Source organism: Lactuca sativa, chromosome 7 (genome assembly GCF_002870075.4).
Source record: "Lactuca sativa cultivar Salinas chromosome 7, Lsat_Salinas_v11, whole genome shotgun sequence".
NCBI lineage: Eukaryota > Viridiplantae > Streptophyta > Magnoliopsida > Asterales > Asteraceae > Lactuca > Lactuca sativa.
Window position 1 is genome coordinate 116,913,924 of NC_056629.2, and position 25,114 is coordinate 116,939,037.

Here is a 25,114-nt window from a genome sequence, read left to right on the forward strand (position 1 = left end):
AAAATTCACATTTCGAGAACTTCGCATAAAGTTTCTCTTTTCGTAACGTCCCTAGAACTTGTCGCAGATGATCGCCATGTTCTTTCTTACTTCGGGAGTAGATTAGGATGTCGTCAATGAAAACGATGACGAACTGATCCAAATAGGGTCGGCATACTCTATTCATCAGATCCATGAAGACTGCGGGCGCATTGGTCAATCCGAATGGCATCACCACGAACTCGTAATGTCCGTAACGAGTTCGGAAGGCGGTCTTCGGCACATCCTCCTCTAGCACTCGTAACTGGTGATATCCGGATCTCAGATCAATCTTAGAAAAATAGTTCGCCCCTTGCAGTTGGTCGAATAGATCATCTATGCGTGGCAGAGGGTAACGATTCTTGACCGTCAGTTTGTTGAGTTCCCTGTAGTCAATACACATACGGAAAGATCCGTCCTTCTTCTTAACAAACAAGACCGGTGCTCCCCAGGGTGAGAAACTTGGCCTTATAAAGCCCTTGCTGAGCAGTTCGTTAAGCTGACCAGAGAGTTCTTGCATTTCGGCTGGTGCTAAACGGTAGGGCGACTTGGCTACTGGGGTAGCTCCTGGGACTAAGTCGATTCTGAACTCGACTTGTCGTTGCGGAGGTAATCCGGGTAGTTCTTCTGGGAAAATGTCGGGGAAGTCGCTCACTACTGGGAGGTTCTTTAGTTCTTTCGTTTCTAGGTTCGTGTCGACGACGTGAGCAAGGAATGCGTGGTATTCCTTACGCAGGTATTTCTGTGCTTGAATACTTGATATGATGCGAAGACTTGCACCGGGTTTGTCGCCATAGACTATAAGAGTTTCGCTAGACGGAAGGTTTAGACGGACTGCTTTCTCGAAGCACATGATGTCGGCACGATGAAGGCTTAACCAGTCCATGCCAATGATGACGTCGAAACTTTTTATTGAGACTGGCATGAGGTCGATTGGAAATGAATGGTTGTCTAGAGTTAGGGTACAACCTAAGTATATGCTACTCGTGTTTTCAGTTTTTCCATTAGCCATTTCTACTGTAAATAGTTCTTTGAGTGCGTGCGGTGGTTGATTAAGCATGCGAGCAAATTTATGGTTTACGAAGCTTCGCTCCGCTCCACTATCGAATAGAATGCATGCATAGGAGTTATCGAGGAGGAACGTACCGGTCACCACTGTCGGGTCAGCAACTGCTTCCCCGTGGCCAATAGCTAGTACCCTCCCTGCTCCTCCAGCATTCCTCGCTTTGGGGCAGTCCCTCTTAAAGTGGCCTGCTTCGCCACATCCATAGCAGGTTGGGCTCGCGCCAGAGCCAGGGACTTGGTTGATAGGTTGTGCCGGGAACTTACAGAATCGGGCGGTGTGTCCTTTCCTGTTGCAGTTAGAGCACTGCAATTCACGGCAGGGGCCGTTGTGGTGGTAGCTGCATTTGGTGCACTTGGGCGAACTTCCAGCATACCGACTCACCGGAGCAGTTGTAACAGCAGTAGGGGTTACTGCGGCATGAATTGCCACCAATTGCTGCTTTTTGGCAGCCTGATGCTTCTTCCTTTCATCCCAGAATTTCCGCTTAGTATCGGCGGGTTTGGAGGGTTCCGGGATGGTTAGGGTGGTTGTGGTTGCAGGGGTTTTGACTCCATGGTCAATGAGTCGTTGTGCCAATCGTTTGGCACTGTCGAAGGTAGCGGGGTTTGACGCTAGCACATTCCCCTGATACGGAGGCACTAGTCCCCATATGTACCTCTCGATCTTCTTCCCCTCGGTGGGAACCATATTGGGGCAGAGGGCCACCAACTCGCTGAATCGCGCAGTATAAGCGACCACATTGGTGCCCTTCATTGACAGGCTCCAGAGTTCCTGCTCCAGTTTCTGGATCTCGCCCCTCGGGCAGTATTCCTCAGTCATGAGGTCTTTCATTGTTTCCCAGCCCATGTCGTTGGCTACGACGAGAGTTAGTGCTTTGACGTGGCCGTTCCACCACGTTAGGGCTTTACCCTCAAAGGTGCATGCGGCATATTTCACCTTGCACGCAGCAGAGCATGAACAAATTTCGAAGACTGATTCAGTCTTCTCGAACCATTGCGAGAGAGCAATGACTCCGCCGGTGCCATAGAAAGGCTTCGGCTTGCAGTTTGTAAAATCCTTGTAAGAGCACTCCCTTGAGCGCACAGGGATTTCGATCGGAATAGATTCCACAGGGGTTCCACCTCTGCTGGCATCAGAAGAGTGATACTGAGCCATGGCAGTTGCCACTGCTGCAGCTACAACAGCATTCAGGGCTACAGTATCGATGACCGGAGGCGGAGGAGGTGGTGGAGGTGCAGGATTATTCCTATTCCTGGGAGACTTGCGAGGAGGCATCCTCCAGCTGATAGTTTAAAAAGATAAGAAAGATGGTAAGAATCAATTTGTAAGAAACGCGAGAGTGACACATGGACTAACTAAACATAGTCCAACAGTTGAAAGGGTGGTTGAAACCACAACAAGCATTATTAGAAAGCACAAGTGTATAGATTTTTCCCCAGATAGATAGATCTCAAAAATTTACTGGTATTACTGATGTACTAAGTTCAGGGAAAATCGACCTAACAGTAGGTCATACATCATACCATATAGAAAAGTTTGACAGTCCTTAGATTTCAAATTTGAGTACGGAAAGTTAGAAATATTTTACACACAAGTGCTACTTGGAGCACAGATGTTAAAGGCTATTCTTTAATTACAAGACGGAGATGTACTAGACATCAACCAACGGCGATGGGAAAATCCCGGGCGAGTACTGCGGTCGGACACTTGACGAAACACCTCTTGAATGGGTCGATCCTAAGTCCTCTGACGAGCTCGAAGTTCTAATATTTCAGCTCGTGAGGCAGCCAACTGCTACTGCAGGGTTTTATTTTGAAGGGTTTTTGAGCATTCTAACACTTCCTAAGTGTACATGCAACCCTAATAAACCTTGGATCTATGTTTGTCTAAGATACATGCAAATAATTATTTTTCCAAGGTTCATATCTTAACTAGCATGGCATGGGGAACATGAATCAAATAAAGCTAGTAGAAATGCTTACCTTGAAGTTGTAGTTGATTGCTTGGAGTTTTAGAGCCTAGCACCAATAATGTGGATGCCTCAAATGAAAGTCACAAATCACCACAAACTTGGAACTTTGAGAGAATAAATACTACTATCTTGAAATCGGCCTCACCTCAACAAGTGTCAACTAGTATGATTTCAAGAACCAAAGCCTCCTTTATATAGTGTGGTGGATTAGGGTTACATCCATGTAAACCCTAATACCCATGTCTCTTCATTTCCATGAGATCCATAGGTCAAAGCTCCATGGAGTATCCATGGACTTTTCCATCCAAGCCTAGCCCATTCTAAATAAGCATTAGCCCACACAATATAAATATAGAAGCCCATATTTAATTAGTAATATCTTTGATCACTAAATTAATCCTAGATTAATTATAGATCACTACTAATTAAATAATATGATCTTATATTAATATATTAGAACTTATAATATATTAATAAATCATAACTTGTACTATTCTCAAATATTATCCATAAATTGTTCGGGTGAAGTGCAACCCAAATGGACCATGCCGGGTCGGGTCAAGTACATACCAAATATAGTTATGGGCTTAGACACTATATCCAACAGTCTCCCACTTGGATAAGTCTAGTAACTATATTTGCAAGTATAACTTCAGGAACCGATCAGCAATCGTAGCTCTTTAAACTCTGTTGAACTAGAACGCGCCATTTAGATAAGTGATCATATAATCCTCTGTTCTAGATATCAGCCGGACAAATACATGGAACATTGTCTTACTTATTGTCCAGCAGTTTGTTTCCCGATTTCTGATTTGTTTGACAAAGAACTTAATTGAACACATCAACTTAGTTCTGACCGGGCCCGGTACATAGGTCAAAACAAAATCATCGAGTGGCCCAGATATCAGCTTCTAATCCAAGAAGGAACAGATAAACTTCGACTCATATGTTTGTTCTACCACTCATTGAATTACACACAAAAGCACGTTTTATAACATCGAGTTACCAATGCGTTTTCGTACAATCAATGCATAACCAACTCGTAAGTAACAAATCATATCTCTAGGTTTGAAGACTTATATGATATTACCGTCTCACGATCACTCGAGATAAAATTCCATGAAGTGATTCCAGTGAGCGTGGGTTGAGTCCAATGCTCAGAACTTATGAGCACTCATGATTGTTGTAGCCTTGTCCAACACCTTAGACCTCTGCAACCAATCATGACAGTCTTGATTCATACCTACTTCCGACATATGACCGACTGTGGAGGTTTGAATAATATGATATACCAAACATAATTATTCTGGAAGTCAAAACATGCAAAAGAAATATAGTAAAAGACCGACAAGAGATAGCAACACTTTACTCATAAATAAAACACCTTTTATTCATCATCAAATGTCAATTACACTTTACAAATTTCTGGGTTATCTAACTACTAAAACTTATATCATCCTTCAGCCCTATGCTCCGAGCATGCAGGAGATGCTTAACCCTACTCAGTCCCTTCGTGAGGGGATCTGCCGGGTTCTCATCCGATGATACCCTCTTCGCCATGAGGAGTCCTTCTTCAATTCGATGTCTGATAAAATGGTATTTTCTGTCGATGTGTTTGGATCTCCCGTGATCCCTTGGTTCCTTGGCTAAGGCAACCGCACTATTGCTGTCACAGAAAATCTCCATTGGCTCTTTTATAGCTCGTACAACTCCAAGGTCTCCGATGAAGTTCTTTAGCCATATAGCCTCCTTTGCTGCCTCGCTTGCTGCTATATACTCTGATTCACAAGTTGAATCTGCCACTGTCTCTTGCTTGGAACTCTTCCAAGAAATTGCTCCTCCGTTTAGGGTAAAGACCCAGCCTGACTGAGAGCGGAAATTATCCCTATCAGTCTGGAAACTAGCATCACTATACCCTACAACTCTCAAGTCATCACTCCCACCGAGGGTAAGGACCCAGTCCTTAGTCCTTCGCAGGTACTTGAGGATATTCTTTACCGCAGTCCAGTGTTCCTTGCCAGGGTTCCCCTGATACCTGCTAACCATGCTTAAAGCAAAGGCTACATCAGGTCGAGTACACGTCATAGCATACATGATCGATCCTACAGCTGAAGCATAAGGTAGTCGACTCATTTCTGCTATCTCAGCCTCAGTGCTAGGGCTTTGTGTCTTACTCAATCTGGCATTACTCTGAATAGGTAACTCACCTTTCTTGGAGTTATGCATGTTGAATCTTTTCAACACTTTGTCCACATAGGTGCTTTGACTAAGTCCAATTAGTCTTTTACTCCTGTTTCTCAAAATCCTTATCCCTAGGATATAGGCAGCTTCACCAAGGTCCTTCATAGCAAAACACTTCCCAAGCCAGGACTTTACTTCCTGCAAGGTTGGGATGTCATTTCCTATGAGTAGTATGTCATCCACATACAGTACCAAAAAACTGACTATGCTCCCACTAGCCTTGATATAGACGCAAGATTCATCTTCACTCCTTGAAAAGCCAAATTCCTTGACTTTCTCATCAAAGCAAAGATTCCATCTGCGAGGTGCCTGTTTCAATCCATAAATGGATTTCTCGAGCTTACACACTCTATTGGGGTACTCTGTACTGACAAAACCCTCTGGCTGAACCATGTAAACATCCTCAGCCAACTTTCCATTAAGGAAGGCAGTTTTGACATCCATTTGCCATATTTCATAATCATGAAATGCAGCAATGGCTAACAGAACCCTAATAGACTTTATCTTGGCCACTGGTGAAAAGGTTTCATCATAATCAACTCCCAGAGTTTGAGAATAACCTTTTGCAACCAGTCGTGCCTTATAAGTGTGTACATTACCGTCCATGTCGGTCTTCTTCTTGAAGATCCATTTGCACCCCACTGTCTTACGACCTGGTACATTTTCAACCAAGTTCCAAACTTGATTGTCATACATGGATTGTATCTCGCTATCCATTGCCTCTTTCCACTTGGCAGCCTCAGGGCCTGCCATGGCTTCCGTGTAGCTGTTAGGTTCATCCAGACCTACTAGTGTCTCATCACTAATAAGTGTCTCACCTTCCGCAGTAATATGGAAGCCATAATAATGCTCAGGTGCATTCCTAACTCTTGTGGAATGCCTAAGAGGTACAGGCACATCAACTGGCTCAACAGGAGTTTCCTCCTCAAGTTGAGGGCTAGTGTTTGAAGTTCCTTCACCGCTTGACTCTTGAATTTCTTCAAGATCAATTTGCCTCCCACTGTCCCCTTGGCTTATAAATTCTCTCTCTCGAAAAACTCCTCTTCTTGCTACAAAGACCACATTATCACTAGGTCTGTAGAAGAGGTAACCAAAGGATTGTTGTGGGTAGCCGATGAAAATACACCTCTCGCTTCGAGGTTCGAGCTTATCATGAGTCTCGCGTCTCACGAAAGCCTCACAACCCCAAATCTTGATGTGGTCTAGCTTAGGTACTTTCCCAGTCCACATCTCGTGAGGAGTTTTGGCAACTTTCTTTGTAGGGACAAGATTAAGAATATGGGCGGCAGTCTCTAAGGCATACCCCCAGAATGAGATTGGTAGCGTAGCTTGACTCATCATGGAACGAACCATATCCAACAAGGTTCGATTACGCCTCTCAGCCACACCATTCAACTGTGGTGTCCTGGGAGGTGTCAATTGTGAGACAATCCCACATTCCCTAAGATAGTCGAGGAACTCTGAACTAAGATACTCACCTCCTCGATCGGATCGAAGCATCTTAATGTTCCTGCCCAATTGATTCTCGACTTCCTGTTTAAATTCCTTAAACCTCTCGAAAGTCTCTGACTTATGCTTGATTAAGTAGACATATCCATATCTACTGTAATCATCAGTAAAAGTCAAATAATAACGATTAGCATCCCTTGTGGCATGTTTGAATGGTCCACACACATCCGTGTGTATAAGGTCCAACAAACCTTCACCCCTCTCACACGAGCCTGTGAAGGGTGATTTTGTCATTTTGCCAAGTAAGCATGATTCGCAACTATCATCTGACTTTAGGTCAAACGACTCCAAGACTCCATCCTTTTGGAGTTGGCCTATGCGTTTCTTGCTTATATGTCCAAGACGACAATGCCATAATGATGCTTTATCCAAGTTATTATTATTAGTAGAATCAATACACAAAACATTATTTCCTAAGTTATCTATAACAGATACAGCTTCATACACACCATCACAAGGTAATGCTTTAAAATAAAAAACATTATTATAGAAAACATCTATAGAACCAACTTCATTATTAAATGAAAAGGTAAACCCTTGTTTGTACAAAGCATGAAAGGAAATAATATTTCTTGCCATTCCTGGCGAATAACAACATTTATTCAAATCTAAATTAAACCCACTACTTAGCGATAAAGTATAAACTCCAATCTTGGTAACAGGTAAAGCTTTCCTATTCCCCATGATCAAGTTTATTCTTCCTTGCTCCACATTCTCACTTCTTCTTAGTCCCTGCAAGTCACAACAAATATGAATACCACAACCGGTATCAAGGACCCAAGATTTAGAATGGGGTGAGTTATTAGAAATGATAGTGTAAGTACCTGCATGGTTGGGTTTGACTTTCCCATCCTTCACATCCTGCTGGTACTTTGGGCAGTTCCGCTTCCAATGAGATTTTTCATGGCAATAGAAGCATTCAGCCTCTTTTGGGTCAGAAGAAGGAGTGACGAAACCTTTCTTGGTTCCACTTGAAGAAGAGCCATCAAGGGTCCGAGCCTTGGTACCCTTCGAGGACCTCTTTCTCTTCCTCCATCGATTTTTCCCAATTGCTAAAACCGGAGTTGAGTTTGGAGTAGGAGTGATAGCAACCGACTTCCCCTTAAGACCTGATTCTGCGGTCTTGAGAAGTCCCTGAAGTTTGCTGAGTGTGACCTCTTCCTTATTCATGTGATATGTCATGCGGAATTGATCATAGCACGATGGTAAGGAGTGCAAAATGATATCTATTGCAAGATCCTCAGGGAAGTTCACATTAAGCTTCAGCAAACGATCCACATACCTTTGCATTTTCTGCATGTGGCTCGTGACGGATTCCCCGTCCTTCATCATGGTTGTTATCATGGAGCAGATGATTTCATACCTCTCTTGTCTTGCACTTTGATGGTATCTTTCCATCAAATCTTGGTGCATTTCATAAGGGTAGAAATCCTCATAAGACTTTTGGAGTTCCGCTGTCATCGTGGCCATCATGATGCAAGCCACTTTCGTAGCATCCCTTTCATGTGCCCGAAAGTCAGCGATCTCCTGAGGAGTTGCAGTGGTCTCATCAATCTCCTTAAGCTCCTTGTCAAGGACATATTCTTTGTCCTCGTAGCGGGTAATCATCCTGATGTTTCTGATCCACTCATTGAAGTTGGATCCATCAAAGGTGACTTTCCCACACAAGTTCATAAGGGTAAAGGAGCCATTAGGATTAGAGCCAGAAGCATTGTTTGAAGACATCTGAAAAGAAGAGAACAAGATTAGTTTAGATATAAGAGAGTCCTTAATAAAACACCCAAATGTAATATTAAGGCTAGGATCCAATCACAATATAATATAACTTAGAAGAGGTATGCCGTAATCTAAGCTATACCATATTTGAAAGGTAGGTGAATGACGATTCACCAATTTCCACCACGAAAACCGAAATGTTTAAATATTAGGTTTTTGATTGGTTCTTAGAAATTCCTAGATTCTTTGAGATTCAATGAACTTTTCAAAGGCATGTTTCAATCTCATGTGTGCCCTCCAAGTTTTGTGACTGGGATGCCGAGGATCACAAAACGAGGTGTGAAGTAACCATGCAAATCACTTGGTACCCTTAAGGTTTATCACTCAATCGATGTGCCGGTAAACCACACACGCTCCACCGATACTATAATAAACCTTTAAGTCACCCTTTACCTACCTTGTTAAGTCCAAGTTAGTGTGCCGGTTAACCACACACGCTCCACCAACGACTTAATCAAAGTGTAAAGTGTAATTTCATGGATTAGCACCTTATTCACATTTTTCCTAAAGTAACTAAGATTGGGAATTTAATAAAACATTTAGTTACTTTATAATATTCATCATACTTTGAATGAGAATTTATAAGTCCTTGTCTTACCCGTTCGGCTAACGACCCTCCACCAGTCAAGCAAGCGGTGGGTGAGAGTGGACACCCATTAAGTCACCATTTTATAGGCAACAACCTTATACCCACCTTATAGACCGGCTTCGTGAATGAGGCGTACTAGCGGTAAGACGACTTTGTTCTTATACATATATATATATAATTATTAAATCATAATAATATAAGTATAAGGGTTGAATTTTAACTTTTTAAAATTCTAAGGGTTGGAACTAAAGTTTTAACTTAACTTTACTTGTTCCAAAACTTGAGGGCAAGTTTTGTAAACTTTCAAAACTTTTCATATCTTGTAACTTATGAGTTTAATAGAGTAATAAAATGAAGACTCTTCATTTTTCTAACTCTTATGTTCTTTTAATGGTTTTTAATCCAAGAGACTTTTGGTTTTCCATAACTTGAGGACAAGTTATGGACTCCATTAAAACACATTATGATCAAGAATTAAATTACCACATAGGTTACAAATAATTCCTATGATCATCTAAACATCATAAGAACAAGAATATGAATATGAACACTTTCAAGAATCAAAATCACATAAAACTTTGTAATTTTGATAACTAGTTGTTGTAAATGAATTAGCAAAAACATTACTCCATCTAAAACAAGTTTTCAAGTACCAAAACAGTTTAGAGTAATGTTTCCAATTCATTTCCAGCAACTAAAGCCGAAATTCCGTTTTTTTTTTTTTTTTTAATTATTTTCGACTTTTCCAACTTTTTTTTTTTTTTTTTTTTGCATCAAGTATCAAACAAATAAACCTAGGCTCTGATACCACTGAAGGGTTTTTGAGCATTCTAACACTTCCTAAGTGTACATGCAACCCTAATAAACCTTGGATCTATGTTTGTCTAAGATACATGCAAATAATTATTTTTCCAAGGTTCATATCTTAACTAGCATGGCATGGGGAACATGAATCAAATAAAGCTAGTAGAAATGCTTACCTTGAAGTTGTAGTTGATTGCTTGGAGTTTTAGAGCCTAGCACCAATAATGTGGATGCCTCAAATGAAAGTCACAAATCACCACAAACTTGGAACTTTGAGAGAATAAATACTACTATCTTGAAATCGGCCTCACCTCAACAAGTGTCAACTAGTATGATTTCAAGAACCAAAGCCTCCTTTATATAGTGTGGTGGATTAGGGTTACATCCATGTAAACCCTAATACCCATGTCTCTTCATTTCCATGAGATCCATGGGTCAAAGCTCCATGGAGTATCCATGGACTTTTCCATCCAAGCCTAGCCTATTCTAAATAAGCATTAGCCCACACAATATAAATATAGAAGCCCATATTTAATTAGTAATATCTTTGATCACTAAATTAATCCTAGATTAATTATAGATCACTACTAATTAAATAATATGATCTTATATTAATATATTAGAACTTATAATATATTAATAAATCATAACTTGTACTATTCTCAAATATTATCCATAAATTGTTCGGGTGAAGTGCAACCCAAATGGACCATGCCGGGTCGGGTCAAGTACATACCAAATATAGTTATGGGCTTAGACACTATATCCAACATATTTGTCCTCCGGGTCCGTTCCATGTCTTCTTCAAGACGGCGGATGCTGACTGTGTTGACACTTGAGTCGGCATCAATCTCTATGACCCGGTCGACGGCTGCTCCACCTTGCTCGACAATACGAGCTATTCTGCGGATAATGACAGGCAGAGCTCGGTCAGTAGAGCCACCATCGCTGACGTTGTAAAAGGTTCGGTCCCCAAAGTATGGTAAGGGTTCACCCTGATCATCACTCCAGCGGTTCAGGTTGTTTGCCCACATGGGTGTAGGACCTGGAAACGGTGGTCGAGGGTTGTTGTTCGGGGCTTGACCTACAATCGGTAGGTTGTTGACTTCAGGCTCGGAGTCGGACCCATCTGAAAAGCCTTCTGCGAGGTGATTATCCAAGGGATTGGATGATCAACTTCGGGCTATTCATAGATCCACCCGACATTGCCTTCATTGGGAAAGTACGGGTCGCCATGATGGATATCTAGCCATCAAGATCTATGCGAGAATAGAGGTATAAGAATATAGTATACGTGTAACTAGTAGCGCAAAATACTCCTATAGTATTTTAAGTTTAAGTTCTATTGATCTCCTTGTGGTATTGTTGGTAAGTTTTTAGACTTGCTAACCTATCACAACCATTCTAAGGCATGTGCTAATCACTCCTAGGATCAGCATAGTTGATCAGGCTATGCCATTTCCAGGACTGACCATACATCCCCGAGCTTACTTGTGATATTTAACAATCGTAATACTTTTGTTCTTGTCATTGCGACACTTATTTTAGTATGAATGCAGACTAGTATACTTAGTTAAATATTTTATTATTTTAAGTATAGACTCTTGGTCAGAGTTTAATCCCTAATGGGTTTATAGTTTAGTATATCTTTTATGGGTTGATATACTCAATTCACTATAAACAATGCTCTGATACCAATCTGTCACACCCCAAAACCAAGAACGGCGGAAACGTTCTGGGGCGGAGGACGTCATGTAAGGTAATCACAACACAGTAAATGTAAATAGGCAAACAACATCATCCATTGCATTAAATATATAAATTTAATACATGCGTGTTCTGTAAAATTTTAGACACCAAAAATATAACGTAAATCAAAATAACAAAATGATGAGTCTTGAGTACGCTCCATCATCTCAAAAGCTGGCATCGGTACCTGTCTACTGATGACCTGAGAATACAAGTTATTTTGAAAGAGTTTATCAGCATTAAGCTGGTGAGTTCATAAGTATTTTAGTGTCAATGTTCGTTGTCAAAAACGTTTGAGCCTGTCTCAATGTATAAGTTTGTAAAAGTTTGAATCTCTCAGAAAATCCTATATTTTCTATTAAAGTAGCCTTCTACCAAGGCTTAACTGTTTTGTAAATTCGTCTGTTGTAAAAATGTGTAATTACCCAAGTATAACTATCATTTGATAAAATATAGTTTGTACATTAATGCTTAAGTGAGATTATCACCAAAATATGTAATGGGTAAATCATTGTAGTACTGTAGCTTTGTATAATAAGAACTACTGTTGTACTAATTACTACTACCTTAAAACGGATTTATATTAAGGTATAATGTGATAATTGCACCATACTATCGACTGATAACAACGACATAAAGAACGGTCGTAATAACGGAATGACGTTTGGCACCCGCAGACCTGCAGGTCCGGCTGTAGCTAGCAGCAAGGTGTAGGATAGTCAATCCAGTATAGATCTATACGCAAACTCAACGCTCTCCCTCCAAGAGAATTCTGGCTACAACTCGGGCCATGACATTTAAGGCATGCTCCGATACAGTGGATCACATTTGTTATCGTGTTCTTGCATGTGTGATGAAATGTTTCTTGTTCTAGTATAGTTATATATGTTCTCGTAGTATAGTTATATATGTTCTCGTAGTATAGTTATATATATTCCCTTCCTAGTATAGACTCATGAATGAACTGACTCATTGATCTAGCAGTTGTAATAGTGTGATTCTGTGTTACCCCGATGGTAACTTGTTAACAGTGTGTTTAGTACGTATGATTATGGAAGTACTTTTATGTCTATATATGTATATTTGATATATAATTAATATGGAAACGACCTTCGGATGGTCACCCAAAATCCTATCAGACCACATCCAAATCGAGGAAAAGGAAACAAGGTGGATAGCCTTCCTAAGCCCTTTAAACATTATTTATACGTCTATACATATACGGGCATGTAATTTGTAATTTAAAAACATAAATAAGTGTTTATAAGACATTTGAAACATAAGTATATTTTATTAAAGAAAGATTAACTTGATGTCAATCTGTAAAACAATTTGAAGGCGTAGATTTGATTAAAACAGTTTAAGTATAAGGAACATTTGCTTAAATCACAGTTGCAGTGTAAATTCGAATAGTAAATGGGTTTGGAAAACATTTAGAAGTAAAACAGTTTGATATATATAGTTTGAATAGTGATAAAACCATTGATTTCCCTAGTTATTAATCACATGTGATTAGAGCAATCATAAGTGATTGAAACAATAACTATAAGTGTTTTAACTTGTATTCCCCCCCCCCCCCTTTGAAAGCATATAAACGCATTTAGAATATTTAACAGGTTGATTAAGGGGTATGAAACTCACTTGATTGATTGGAGAAAGCGAGATGGAAAACCGGGCAAAGTTTCGTCTCAGAAAACGGATTTTTCTCGGGATTCTCGGGAATCTCGGGAGTAAAATCGACCCTCGGGACTTGAGCAAAAAGACCAGAGCTTCGGGTTATAACGGGCACGGAAAACGAGACAAAGTTGTGAGAGAGAGGAGAGAAATGAGCAACATTTTCGGAAAGCCTCGCATCCTATTTATAGGAAGGCTGAACCGCCTCCGAACGCGGGGCGTACGCCCGTACGCAGCGCGTACGCGTACGTCATGCATGACCGAAGCCTCGACTGCCTCGGTTCGGATGGGACGGGTTGCTGGGTACGCGGGTCGGATGGGACGGCGGGTCGGACGGGACAGCGGGTCGGACGGGTCGGAGCTTCGGACGGGTCGGACGGGTTAGAACTCTTCGGATAGTGCGACGTGGACGATCCGAGACCCTCGATCTCAGTACGCGGGGCGTACGAAGGTACGCAGGGCGTACTTCGGTCCAATCCGATGACTCCCCTTCGGATATTACCGGGAATTTATATTTAAATTTATATTTATTATAAATAAACTTCAAAAATTCATATCTCCCTCATACGAACTCCGTTTTTGACGTTCTTTATATCCTCGCGAAGGTGAGACCATGATCTACGACTTTCGTTTAGATTCCGTTGGCTAATTCCGAAATTATTTTTATTATTTATTTATTAAAATGACGTGTTTAAGGAATTTCTTCAAAATTTCATAACTTCCTCATCAGGAGTCAGATTTGGACGTTCTTTTTATGTACGCAAACCTTGATATGATTCCTATTACTTTATTTAATCCGAATAAGATTTTAGGAAGGTTACATTTTGACCTAAATTTGATCGGTTTTACGTTACATTGACTCGAAATATCGGGTTGTCACAGATAAGGCCTTAGAACATTAGTTATACATGTTAGGGACATGAAAACACACACAAAACCACCCAATATTGGGAGTTTACGGCCCAAAACTCTCTTAGGCCGTAAACTCCATTTCATAGCCCTAAAGGGTGATTTGAGGACTTAAGGACTTTAAGGCTTGCATCTAGGCTATTTTCCCAAGTAGCTTAAGGTCTTAAACACATCAAAGGACACAAATGAAAGTGATTTTACGGCCCAGAACTCTCCTAGGCCGTAAACTCCGTGTAAATGATCACAAAGGGTGTTTTCATGACACCTAAGGGCCTAGACCTTTACAAGAAAATGTACCCACTAAATGGATGGACCAAACCACACCAAAATCACCTAACCAAGTGAGTTTACGGCCAAGACATGGTTCTTGGGCCGTAAACTCCTAAAAAGGGCACTAAGTTGTGCCTAATGCCTTCATATGCTAGGAATAAAAGTCTAGAACACATCCCACTAGTACAAGAGGCTTGAAAGCAACAAAGGAAACACCCCAAGGGAGTTTACGGCTGTAAACTCCAAGGGGAAATGTCCTTGAGGCCGTAAAATCCTATTTGGAGTACTTCTAGACCTTAAACCCTTCCAAGAACATAGCCACTAGGTTAGAATAATTCTAGAAAGCATATGGTCTTCAAAACACACCAAACACACATGTTTGGGAGTTTACGGCCGTAAACTCAAGAGTTTACAACCGTAAACTCCATGTGTGATGGTTTAAGGAGAGTAAACTCTCTTGTAGGGTCCTTTGGGAACCCTAAACTCATGTACCCTGTCCCACAATAGCTTAGATGAAGTCCTTACGGCTTAAAACACTTATATAAAGTGTTATCTATGTATAGGATGTCTTAAACAATATCGATTAGTCTTTTGTGTCTAATTGAGTGCATATATGTTTGATTATATGTTCATTAGGATCGTAGTGTGTGCACAAGTCCTCGCTTGTCACCTAGCAATCCGATACCGTTCAGTTCATTCCAATCACCAACTACAGGTGAGTTCATACCCCTAATCAATGTTTTAAATGGTTTTAAATGCTTTAATGGTGGGGGGGAATACAAGTACAAACAAACATGTTATTAAATCATTGATATGTATTTTATAACTGTGTTTTTCATTTAACAGATTTCAAATGCTACAAAATGTGATGCATGAAATGGTTTTACATCCTAAAAGCACATTGTTACCAAATGTCTTACTTTTGAAATGGGTATTCAAATGACATCAAGTCATTGTTATTTATTGTTCAAAACCCATAAGATGTCTTACAAAACCATTTTTCATTCTTGAACTAAACTATGCATATACACTTATGTTCCTATATATGTATTGATGTTATAGTTTGCATCTTTCATTTAGTTTCTCACACCCTTGATTAGTAAGAGTGTGTAAACTTACATGAGCAACTAGTTATATTACAGTAGATTATCATAGGGATAATGGGAAGATATCCAAGATTACTTCTATTACAAGGAGTCACACAAGAGTCAGTTCATTCATGAGTCTATACTAGTACATTACCTGACACATGAGTACTTCCAGATGTTTACTTGATACATGAATATGTTTACATATACTTACCTGTTACATGGACACACATACATGAATACCATATAGGAACATTTTCACATAGGTGCATTATCCTGTATTCACTTACCTGAATACTTGTACTTAGGACTATGAGGATGATTTAGTAGTACATACTATGTAAATTGTCTTCTTTATCCCGGTTCAATGGGAATAACTAGACGGGACTTACCATTCCGAACCCCACTGTTTAGCACCAGTGGTCGATGATCATCTTCGTAGGTCTAAGGTTACTACTTATATTAGGAAATCGATTTGGGACTAACCCTTCCACCCACCTGCTGCTGCTACAGAGGATAATTGGACAATCTTCGGATGTTCATTAGGTTGTACATTTCGCTTAATGCGATGTTGTGTTGGTCCTAGTACCCAGTGACAACACTTACAATATCATGTTTTTCCTGCTTACTTTATTTTGTGACACATTCACATAAACGATGAGTTAGACTAAGCACTTTTAGTACTAGTCTACACAAAGGAAAAACTATCATTTTACAAACAGAACATTTGGGTCTTGGTAGAAGACTACACTTCATATGTACAGAACATTCGGGTCTTGGTAGAAGACTACATTTCTTACTTATAGAAAATAAGGGTTTTTCTAGGGATTTCATACTTACATAAACATTTTCATTTAACGATTTACATGACCTTCATAACAGATTTTCACAACCAAGGAAATGACATTTATATACTTATGAATCCACCAGCTTTAAAGCTGATACTCGCTTTCAAAATCACTTGTATTCTCAGGTCACCAGTAGACAGGTACAGAGGCCAGGTTTTGAGAAGATGGAGCAGACAAGTCTGGTCTTTTATTTTTGATTGTATATTTTTGGTGTCTTACTACACTGAAAGAAACACACATGTATTAAAACTTTACTTATAATGCAATGGATGATGTTGTTGCTTGTTTATTATATTACACTGTTCTGATACAGTACATGACGTCCTCCACCTCTGAACGTTTCCGCCGTTCGTGGTTTTGGGGTGTGACAGATTGGTATCAGAGCATTGTTTATAGTGAATATAGTATATCAACCCATAAAAGATATACTAACTATAAATAAATGGGATTAAAACACTCTGTCTAAGAGTTATACTTTTAAATAATAAAATATTTAACAAAGTATATGTGCCTGCATTCATACTAAAATCAGTGTCACAACGACAAGAACAAAAGTATTACGATTGTTGGATATCACAAGTAAGCCTAGGGATATATAGTCAGTCTTGGGAATGGCATAGCCTGATCAACTATGCTAGTCCGAGGAGCGATTAGAATATGCCCAAGAATGGTTGTGATGTGGCAACAAGTCTAAAAACTTACCAACACAACCATAAAGAAATACCATATGGGTATTTGATCTTACTGTAATTATCTTAGTTAGTTCGTCTATTTTAGCTATTTCTTATATCCCTTTTCTCGCGTAGATTAAGATGGCTGGATTTCACCATGACAATCCGTACTTTCCGAACCAAGGCAATGTTGGTTGGCTAGAGGCAGAGCCAGAAGATGATCACCCAATCCCTTTGGATGATCACCATGCTGAGGGCTTTTCCGATAGTTCTAACTCGGAGCCAGAAGTCAACAACCTACCCCCGGCTGCTCAAAACCCAAACCTGAACCCTCGCCCTGTGTTTCAAGGACCCACACCCTTGTGGGCCATTAACTTGACTGAATGGAGTCAGGAACAAGGTCAGCCCATTCCTTACAATGGCGACCGAAGTTTCTACAACCTCACCGAAGGAGGTTCTGTTGACAGAGTCCTACCAATCATGGTGCGTAGGATTTCTCGGAACACGATAATGGCTCAAGCGACTATCAATCAAGTTTTGGAAGTTGACGCCAACTCTGGTGTTAACACTGTCCACATTCGCCGACTAGAGTCTGCTCATGAAAGGACTCTGGTCCGCAATGCAAATCTGCAAAGGGAACTTGCTGAAGCCCGAGCTGAAGTTAGAGAACTTCGAGCTCAACAAGCAAGGTCGGACAGGCGTATAAGGGACATCGAACGCCTACTGACGGGATCGAGGACTAATGCTAGTAGTTCTCGTCGCTGATAGAATATCGTCATCTCATCTTTTGGATATAACCTAGTTTATGTAAAACTTTGGTCTAATTTCCTGTCTGTATAAATCTTAGACCTGTTAGGTCTTTGTCTAATCTTAAGTCTGTCAAAATTTTCCATCTTGGTTGATGTAAGGCCTAATTCTAGGCCATTTTCCCGAACTTGTTACATCTGTAATTCCGGTATTATTGACAGATGTCTAATCTTATGGAAATTATTATCCAAATGCTATCTTCTTCATCTAAGTCATGCTATTCTTTCTGTTGTTGGACTATGGCGATTTAGCCCATGGGACACATTCATTTATCATTTATTCTTATCCATGTCGTCATCTTTTAAACATATAGTTAAAGACGCCGCCACACAGGAATCCTAGGAGGAACCCAAACAACGAAGCACCAATACCACCACCTCCACCACCACCTGTACCTCTTCAAACACCAAATCCTTTTGATGCCACTATGTTCCAGGCAGCTTTCACAGCAGCAGTTGCAGCTGCTGTGTCAGCAATCAACGCTCCTGCCCCTAGTGGGTCAGGAATAGGTGCACCACCCTCAAACCACGGCGAAAGCCATGGACATCCTCGGGAATGCACCTACAAGGACTTTACTAATGCCAAACCCCGCAGCTTCAATGGGACTGGGGGGTGTTATGGTGTTGAGGCAATGGATTGAAAAGATGGAATCCGTCTTTGAAATCTGTGCCTGTCAGGAGGGCGGCAAGGTCAAGTTCGCAGCTTGTACCTTCTCTGACCGAGCACTAACATGGTGGAACAGCCATGTTAGCTATCTAACTCTGGTGGTGGCGTATTCCATCGGCTGGGAAAAGTTGAAAGAAATGCTGATGAAGGAATACTGTCCTCGAGGTGAAATACAAAAGCTCGAGCAAGAATTCTAGGGTCTACAAATGGTTGGATCCGACATCACCACCTACACGAATAGGTTTTGTGATTTGGCAAACTTATGCCCCGACATGGTTGCTCTCCAGAGCAAAAAGATCGAGAGGTATATCTGGGGACTGTCACCCAAGATCCAGTCAAGTGTGATCGCTTCCAGGCCTATTACCTTTGATAGCGGCAAGGAACTAGCACAATCCCTCATCGATCACAGGAAACCCCAGATCACGTCAATCCCTACACCGGTACCACAGAACTCCAACCCCGACTACCACAAGAAGGGGTGGAATAAGAGGAAAAGAGGGGCTCCGCAAGGATCCTCCAATAAGCAACAACTTGTGGCGATCAATGTTGCCACAGTAACTCCTGTTGCTCCTGCCAACCTCTTACCAGCAAAAACATATGTTGGGACTCTCCCGAAGTGCACCAAGTGCAACTTCTATCACCACGGATCTTGCAGGGAGATGCAGTGCTCTAACTGCAACAAGAAGGGACACACCGTCCATTTCTGCAAAACTCCAACAGCTCAAGCTGCTCAAGTTCCTAACGCCGGTATGGGCCAAGCTTGCTACGGATGTGGCGAAGTGGGCCATTACAAGAGGAACTGCCCTAAAGCAGGGATGGCTGGAGGAGTGGGAAGAGTTATGGCCCTAGGCCACGAGGAAGCAGTAGCTGATCCTACGATAGTTACTGGTACGTTCCTCCTCGATAACTCTTATGCTTGCATACTTTTCGATAGTGGAGCCGAGAAAAGTTATGTAAGTCACAAATTTGCACACCTGCTTAAACAAAAACTGTTGGGTTAAAGATTCTTTTGAAGATTGCGTCATTGGGCTCGACTGTTAGTCCATTTATTTTGTACTCCGGTTTGGGCCTGTCCAACCGAGAGCCTGTTAGGTTTATTATATAAGTATTTGCTTGCATGCATAATGAGGTTAACGATCTAGATTACAAGATAGAGAATTACGATAGCTTTGATTTTATTTATCGTTCTTGTAAACCTTCCAACCCTCTACAGTTGATGTTCTTGATCGAGCTCTTCTGAGGGTTTAATTTTAATCATTCGACTCGTTTGATTCATTCTTGACTTGTTCTTTATTTTCGTGTTCTTGCTGTTTAATATTTATTTACCTGTTTAAGATCTAATCGATCTTTAAGATTAAGTTTTAATCTCATCAATTGGTATCAGAGCAGGAGGCTGTGTAATCGATACACATCTTTTCTGTGAAAAGGTTTCAATTAGGGTTTTTCCGCAATTATTGATATTTATTGAGCCGTCATCTCATTATTGACGTATCTTGATATTTATTGTTTTGCCTTAATCTGATTTATTACAAGTCTGATCTTTAAACAGGTTATTCGATCATTATGGATGAGTCGCAATCGAATCCCATCAATATTTCCAACAGCATTGGTTCAACCACGAAGATTCCCATCTTATATACCCATGATTATGAAGTTTGGGCGCATCACTTCGAAGACTATGTTATAGGATCTGAGGATAATAGATACCTCATATGGGAAGCAATTATCAATGGACCGTTTTCTCACTCTGCAACGTCGAGTATTATCAAAACTCAAAAGGAGTACAATGATCTGCTGAAGGATGTTAAAGATATTGCGCAAGATGAAAAGGATAAATTCCAGTGCAATATCAAGGCGTTAAGATTGATCAGATTCGCCCTTCAGTCCGACACTTTCAGGTTGGTAAGCTCATGCACGACGGCAAAGGAAGTTTGGGATAGACTTCGTGAACTGTACTCTACAGACGAGGATCTTGAACATTCTATCCAAACCTTGCTCTTATCTGAGTTTGGAGAATTCAGGCAAGGAGCCGAAGAAACTGTGACCCAGACGTTCGATCGCTTCAATCGTCTTCTTAGCAAGATGATCAAGCATGACATCGAAAGGAAGCTTATCGAGCAGAAGGTTACGTTCTTAAATGGTCTAAGGTCAGAATGGAGAGCAGTGGTGTCTACAGTTAAAGCCCATGAGCAGTTTAAATCATATTCTTTGGCGAAACTTGTGGGTATTCTCAAGTCCCAGGAGAAGATTGTGCTGCAGGAAAAGAACGTTGTTTCAAGCCTAGGTTCACTGGCCCTCCTGTCAAAAAGTAAAGCTGTGATGGAGGATGAAGACCTCAACTTGGAGGAGTATGACCTCACGTCTGAGGATTATGCTATGATGATGTCTAACCCCAAGAGGTTCACTAAGAAGAGATTCCCCAGCAACAAAAACCGAAACTGGCAGGGGAGGTATAGTTCAGAAAAGGTTAACAATGAACCGAAGGTTGAAGAGTCCAAGAAGGAACCGAAAGCAGATGGTGATTCTGGAGTAAGCTGTTACTACTATGGTGGGAAAAACCACTATGCTAAGGATTGTGTCCTCAAAAAGATGGCTGAAAAGGATGAGGAAGCTTTGTTGTAGAAAAGGCTTGATGAGATGAGAAAGAAGAAATCTACCGCTAACCCTTCCATGAATGCTCTAATTGTGCAGGGTTCAGTTGCTGATGATGAGTTCGGTGGCGTGGAAGTTTGGTCAACCGACTTAGAAGACGATGAAGTGAGGAAGCCTTCGCATGGAAAGGCTTGTGTGGCTAAAGAGGAGAGCAGTGGAGGCAGGTGCCTGATGGTGTCTGAAGTGTCTCAGATGAGGGGATACAACACTGATGGTGGAAGCAATGAACCGAAGGAACAGCAGGATATGTGCTTTACGGCCAAACCGCTCAGCGTGCAGTTCAATGAGCTCGATGAACTGATCAAGAAGGTACAATCGGTTTTTGTTTCATTTAAAGTACCACAATCCTCATATGAAAAAGAACTAAAAAATGTTAATTCACGAATTTCTCATCTAGATAGTAGTTTAACTCAAACTCGAGTCACCAATTCTAACCTAACTGATCAATTAAGCAGGGCGTCTTCGAAGAGTGAGGAGCGGCACATGTGGATCGAGTTGAAGGAGTCTGAATTAGTTAAAATAAAAGATGAAAACATTTATTTACAAAGAGACAATTTAAAGTTGTTAAAACAGCGTAATGTTTTTTGTTTGATTGCAAAACGTCTTTATACTAATATTACTCAGCTTCACTTGGACTGTGAAATAGGCCAAAAGATTCATCGCATGATTTTGACCTTCCTTGAGTTTAAGGAGGATGAAATTGATGCCGAAGCTTATAATTGTGAGAGTGTGATATCATCTGATGACGTCAATCCGACCTATATGTATGGACTGGACAAAATTGAATCCTTCATTAAATCCAAGGACCACAAGGACATGCTTAAAAACCTTTTGGATGAAAATGATAGACTTAAACTGAGAACCGAAACCATACAAAAATTTGACTCTTTAAACGCCAACTTGAGCTCAGAAAACAAAATTGATGTTGAAAATGCATCTGAGCTTAATGAGGATGACAACATGAGTGAAATTTCTGTAGAGGACACGGTTGACTGCTCAGAATTTGTAAAAAACGAACCTGAAAACCACAAGAATCTAATTTCTGAAAATTCAGTGGAATTCGCTCGATTGTCCCAACAAAAGTCCCCGATCTTAGCAGAAAAAGCGGTTGTATATCAAAAGGTCCGGACCACTCCAAATCAAGTGTACAAGGTCACTGGAGTAACCGAACATCAAACTGCTGAACTCACAGCTATTGTAAACGAAGACAATGCTGATGGCTGTGATGAGTTCTTCTGGCCAGCTCCAGTCGATAATGCGGATGAAACGGTGGGCTTGTCAGAAAGGACTTCATGGAATAGTAAAGGTAGATACATACCAGAACCTCTGAACAAGCCAGATAATTTCGATGTGCCAAGTACTAGTGGTACGAAAGACATTCCTCAAGAGAATGGAAGTTCGGCAAAAGAAGACATTCCCTCTAGTTCCTCAGTTCAAAGTGAAACTCCCACAGTTCAAAGTGAACCAGCCAAGGAGAAACCGAAAATGAAAGCCAATATTCATCATCAACCGAAGCAGATGAGGAATAAGAAACGTGAAAGGAACTAGAGATACAGGAAGAATCTCTCTGAAAGGAAACAATTCTGGCAATCCCAGATAGCATATTTCTCACATCAAGACAAGAATCTGAAGTTTGAGAACAATCCTGTCAAAAAGCATGAGAGCCACAACAACCGAAAGCCAAGGTTCGGTTCTAAGGATGATTTCAACCGAAAGCAAAGGTTCGGTTCATAGAACGACTCCAACCGAAAGCATAGGTTCGTTTCTGAAATCAAAGGAAATCACAACTCTAAGGTCAGTCCCACCAATGATCAAAAGCAAAAGGGTCACCTAGAGTCTCCAGCTAAGAAGTCATCTCAATCTAAACCCACTCCTTCTCATTCATTTAATTCTTCTACTTCTTCCAATTCATATCCATTTCACTCAAAAGCTCATTCCGTTCGTTCTCAAAAATCTCATTTGTCAGCTGAACAAAAGGGCAAACAGAAGATTAATGCATCCAATCCAGAGTCTAAACCGAACGCACCTAATCCTAATAAAATAAAAGTCTTTACCATCAAAAAGAAAGATGAAACAACACTTATAAAACGAACATATCTTGTTAACATCTCTCTTACTATTCCTGTTCCTATGAAAAGCTCACGTGGACCCAAGAAACTTTGGGTTCCTAAATCTGCTTAATTTTTGCAGGTTATAAGTGACGAGCAGTTCGACGAAGAATGGTACATCGATAGTGGCTGCTCGCATCACATGACAGGAAGGAAAGAAGAGCTCAGGGAATACAGGTCTCTTTCAAACGGTGGCAATGTCAAGTTCGGAAACAACTCTTTCGGCACCATAAAGGGATACGGAATGATAGCTAATGGTGATTTTACTATAAGGAAGGTGGCTTATGTGGAAGGACTACAACACAACCTCATCAGTGTATCTCAGCTTGTTGGAGGTACAGGTCTCAAAGTCTCATTCGACGATGAAGGTTCTGAAATTATTGAGAAGAAGACGAAGAAAGTAATTCTCAAATCGGAGCGTAAGGGTGAAATGTTTCCTCTAAACCTTAAACTCATCAAAGGAAACCCAGCTATATGCTTGTTATCAAAAGCTCAATCTGACAAAAGCTGGTTGTGGCACCGAAGACTCTCTCATCTCAACTTTAAAGATATCAACAAACTTGTCACCGGAGCGCATGTTCGAGGTCTTCCATTGCTCAAGTTTGATTGAGAACATTTGTGTGCTGCGTGTGAAATGGGGAAGCAGAGTCGTCAAAGTCATCCATCTATAATTAACACAAAAGTTGTTGAACCACTCGAATTACTTCATATTGATTTGTGTGGTCCATCATCTATCGAAAGCATCGGTGGTAGCAAGTATATTCTTGTTATTGTTGATGACTTTTCACGATTTACATGGGTGTTCTTTCTAAAGCTCAAATCTGAAGCGACTCATAAGCTGAAAGTGTTCATCAAGCAGATTGAAGTACAACTCAAGAAGGTCGTTCGCAACATCAGAAGCGACAATGGTCTGGAATTCAAGAACAGGGAATTTGAAGAATTTCTAGCAGAAAAGGGAGTAAGTCACAACTTCTCAGCTCCCTACACACCTCAACAGAACGGAATTGTTGAAAGACGAAACCGATCTTTGTGTGAAGCTGCTTGAACTATACTAAGTTTCGCTTCCTTACCTCTTTATTTTTGGGTTGATGCAATTTCTGCTGCTTGTTTTACACAGAATAGGTCTTATCTCAACAAACGATTCACGCTCACACCATACGAGATTCTCAACAACAGAAAGCCCAATGTGAAATTTTTCCATGTGTTCGGCTCACAGTGTTTCATCTTTAACTCTAAAGAACACCGCAACAAGTTCGATGTCAAAGCCGACGAGGGAATCTTTCTGGGTTACTCTCTCACTTCCAAAGCATACAGAGTCCTAAACAAGCGTTCGAGAAAAATCGAAGAGACATATTACGTGACTTTTGACGATAGCTATGTCAAAAAGCTACAGGCCAAAGAAGACACAGCTGGGGAAATCTTTCCTCAAACTGGCCAAGTCACAGTCTCGATCGCTAATCTATACGAGAAATTTATGGAGCTCTTTGACAAACCAGAGAAAGCTACTCTCTCAGAAGCAGGCGCAACAGACAACAAGGTAGACCACATGAAGCAAATTGTCGAAGAAGCTGCCAGGAGAATGAATAAAGGAGGATCGAATTCTGATGAACCTCCATCCAACGATGCTTTAGTCGAGGGGGAGCCAAGCTCACATGTTGAGGGGGAGCCAAGCTCTACAACTGCAACCGAAAGTGCTT